This window comes from Hipposideros armiger, unplaced genomic scaffold (assembly GCF_001890085.2).
Source record: "Hipposideros armiger isolate ML-2016 unplaced genomic scaffold, ASM189008v1 scaffold_128, whole genome shotgun sequence".
Taxonomy (NCBI): Eukaryota; Metazoa; Chordata; class Mammalia; order Chiroptera; family Hipposideridae; genus Hipposideros; species Hipposideros armiger.
In genome coordinates, this window is record NW_017731478.1 from 485436 (window position 1) to 489456 (window position 4021).

A 4021-nucleotide genomic window follows, 5' to 3' on the forward strand; every position below is an offset into this window, starting at 1 on the left:
CCCCCACACCTACTCCTCCCCCTCACCTACCGTCAAGGCCAAGTACATCCAAGATGTCCGTCCAAACTTTCCACACTGTTTCCACAAACATATCCACTCCCAGCACGAACCTCTCGGTCAGCCTGGTCAAGAACTGCAGACACAAGAGAAGAGTCGTTACTACCTCGGTCAATGCTGGCTTCTTCCCAATCCGGCCAAGCCACTTCGTTTGTGGTTCAGCGGGGAAAACAGAGCCGATGATGATTACGGCCACACTAGGAGTGACGGAGGAGCCCAGGGGACTGACTTGAGCTTGGAGCCCTCACACCCTGCCAGTGGGAACGTAAAACCGTGCAGCCTTATGGCGGCTCCTCGAAACGGCAGGGCTACCACGTGACCCAGCAATTCCACGGCTAGGTCTATACCCCAAAGGACTGAAAATGCGTGTTTGCAAAAGAACTTGTACATGAGTGTGCAGAATGTGCTGTGTCACAGGAAGTGGAAACAACCCAGATGTCTATCAACCAATGAATGGATAAATAAGAAGAAGCCGTAAGAGAAAATGAAGTGCTGACACACTACACTAAGGGTGAACCTTAAAAACACAACGCTGAGTGAAAGAAGCCAGGTAGAAAAGACCACACAGTGTGATTCCAGCTGTATGAAATGTCCACATAGGTAAATCCGTAGACACAGAAATAAATTACGAGTTGCCAGCGGCTGGGAGCAATGGGGAGTCACTGCTAACTGGGACATGGGTTTCTTTTTGGGGTGATAAAAATGTTCTAAAATTGGGATGAGGGTCACAACAACTCTGCATATACTAAAAGCCACTGAACTTTCAATGAATGAATGGAATGAATCTGAACTGTAACAGCTCATAAAGCTGATACCAAAAAAATTGACAAAAATGTCAGTCATAAATGTTCCCTGCACCGTCCAAAAAGTGAGGGGACTCGGACAGTCTAAAGCAGACTAAAGAGACATGAAAACCAAATGCAATCAGCAAGTCTTGATTGCAAGTTGGGTGTTTTTTTTTTAAGCTACAAAGGCAATGTGAATATGGACTGTATATTACAAAATATTATTGTACTAAATTGAAATTTCTTGGAGGGGACAATGGTATTGCGGGTTCTGTAGGAGAAAGGGTGTCATGACGTGTGCAACTGACTTTTAAATGGTTCAGCGAAAAATTGTGTGTGTGCATGTGTGCGTGTGTGTGGTGTGTTTGTAGAGAAAAAGAAGCACAATTGTGGAAAAATGTGAACTAGTGAACCTAGGTGAAGAGTTTATAGCTGTTGCTTATTCTACTTTCTCAACTTTTCAGCACTTTGACATTTTTCAAAATAAAAAATTGGAGGAAACATTATTTTGATTGTGGTGATGTTTTCATGGGTCTATGCCCACGTCAAAAAAATTATCACCTTGTCCACTTTTGTCCCACTTTAAAAACGTGCAGTCAGTTGACGTGTAATGTCAATGACATGCCAATCCAGCCGTTAAAATGTTGGTGGAAAAAAAAAAAGAGTAGAAAGTGATTTTGCTCAAAATATTTTCTTGCAAATAGCCAAAAAGGCAAACAAAAAACCAACAGTTCACTAGAATAATGGCAAAGAAAACAAAAGGCAATTCCCAGAAAAGAAAATGCCAATAAGATTCTGAGTCTGTGAGAAGACCATCTATCTCAAACACAAAACCAAAAAGTTTCATGACACCAGCCAGCCCTTCACGCATGTTTGGTGCAAGTAACTGGAATAACTCTGGTAAACAATTCAGTAATCTCTCTCAGTATTAGACGTGCATGTGGAACTGTGTATACAGGACACAAGCAGATAAAATGAATTTATGGTGTCAGAGGTCGGGAGAGTGGTTATCTTGAAGCTGAACAATCCCTTTCTAGATCCCCAAGCTAGTCACACAGGGGTGCTTGGTGTGTGACACTTTTAGTGCGCAAAAGTGCACCAATTATATTTCAACTAAAAATTTTTGAAATGCACAGACCCTTTGGCTCAGCAATTCCATTTCTAACAATTTACACATGAATTTGTCTATGTGCACACACACACACAGGTCTGTAAANAATAAACATTTATTAAGCTGTAATTTTCACAATATTTTTAATTCTGTTCTGAAATCAGTCTACAAATATCTCTACATAACACCAAAGCCAGTTATTTAATAAATAACAGGGATGTATGTATCACTGTGCAAAAAAAAAATAAGCCTTATACATTTATGTCTATATATGATATTTGTAGAATCAGTTTCCAAAGGCTCATGGGACTAACGTGTGCACACACCACATATACACACACCCCACTATATTCAAATCAAATGGATTTATAGTATGTGTCCAATGAAATGCTATATCAAATTCATAACCGGGTACACAAAATAGGAACTGAATCATGAATGCACTGCCGACAATGGGTACTGTACCTCACATATGATTTCCAAGTTATTAAGAGAGAAGTTGCTTTGTTGGATTTGAAGTGAGCGCTAATCACCATCACCATCACAAGAAATCAATTTAATTACACAGTATTCAGGGATTTCACACACATGCAGATATGAAATTGACACTACAGGAAAACCTTTAAATCTGCAAGAAGGCATTAGAACATATGGTCATTAACGCCAGTAGCTGCCACAGGTTTTCAGTAGGATGATGCAAGCGACAATCAGCTTTTTATGATGCCACAAAAGAAAAAGCTGGTCCTGGTGTATCTGCTACGTATCAAGGAATCATTGAAGAGCAAAGCACAGAATTCAGTGCGCCGAACAAAGTCTGTTTATCCCAGACACTGGACATCATACCGGCTGGCTGTCCAGCACGAATTTTAAGGGTACAGTGTTAGAGGCTGCAAAAAATACATAATTCTATTATTCAGGAGGAGCAAAAGTCCAACTACTCACACGGCCATAAACAAAAACTCTGCAGAATAGCAATATGTTATTTTGATAAAAATGAAGTTTAGGAGGGTTGACACCTTAAGGTCACAGGAATTCCTTTTCATTTGAGCTAGCTGGATGGTGAGAGCTGGCTCTTTGGTTAAGCCAGCCAATTCAGAACCCAGCAGGGGGACGTTACTGGGCATCAGCCCATAAGGTAGGTGTCATTTATCAAAAGCATCTTAAGAAGTAGCAGGGAGCAGGGAAATGAAGCAATTTAGGACCAGGTGTATTAACGATGTTTTAGAGCCTGTATTGGCTGCTTGACACATTACTCCTAATCTCTCCACAAGGCTGTTGACTAGGAGACAGACTAACAGCCAGAGTGGTTTACATCCTCTCCACAAGCCAGCCCTCCTGGGTGTGCCAAAGCCACGACCCTCCCAAACACTGATCCAGGCCTGTATGTTTAACACTTCATACCCAATAGGGGATGTGCCACCCAATTCTTTCCACCACCACACTCAGGCATGGTCCCAGTTCCCCTCTCTGCTTCCTGACCCTGCGTGTGGCAGCATTCAGGCAGCCCTGTGTGGCACGCCGTGTCTCTTATCTTCAGGGAACTGTATTAAAAAAAAACACCTTCTTTCCATGGTATTAGCCCCTATGTGTTATCACTCAGTCGCCTTTGTAAACTAAGACCCCAGACCAGCTTTCGAGAAATTCTATTGGTGCTGTACTTTGTTCCCAGAAATGACACTGCAACGTGAAGCAAAAAAAAAAAATCAAAAACAAACCCAAGAGGCAGGTAATGCTGACTGGTATTGGAAACTATATTTATGGAAGGCTTTTGTGCCACAAAAGCATCTCTGCCAGCAAGTCAAGGAAGAAACCGCTGTAAACACTGATCCCAAAACATCCCCCAAAATCCAGTAATTTAGAGATCGTTGGTCCTTTTTCTTTTCTGGACTATTTTCTGTTCTTGGTATTTACTGTGATAATGAAGTACTGGGAAATTAACACTGATTAAGGTAGTTTAAAAACTGAGTCTTAATTATAACAGGTCCACAGCTCTCACCAGGATGTTTTTGTATCACATTTAATGAAGTGCTGCACTGAGATATTCTACAGCCCTGAAGATATAAAAAAA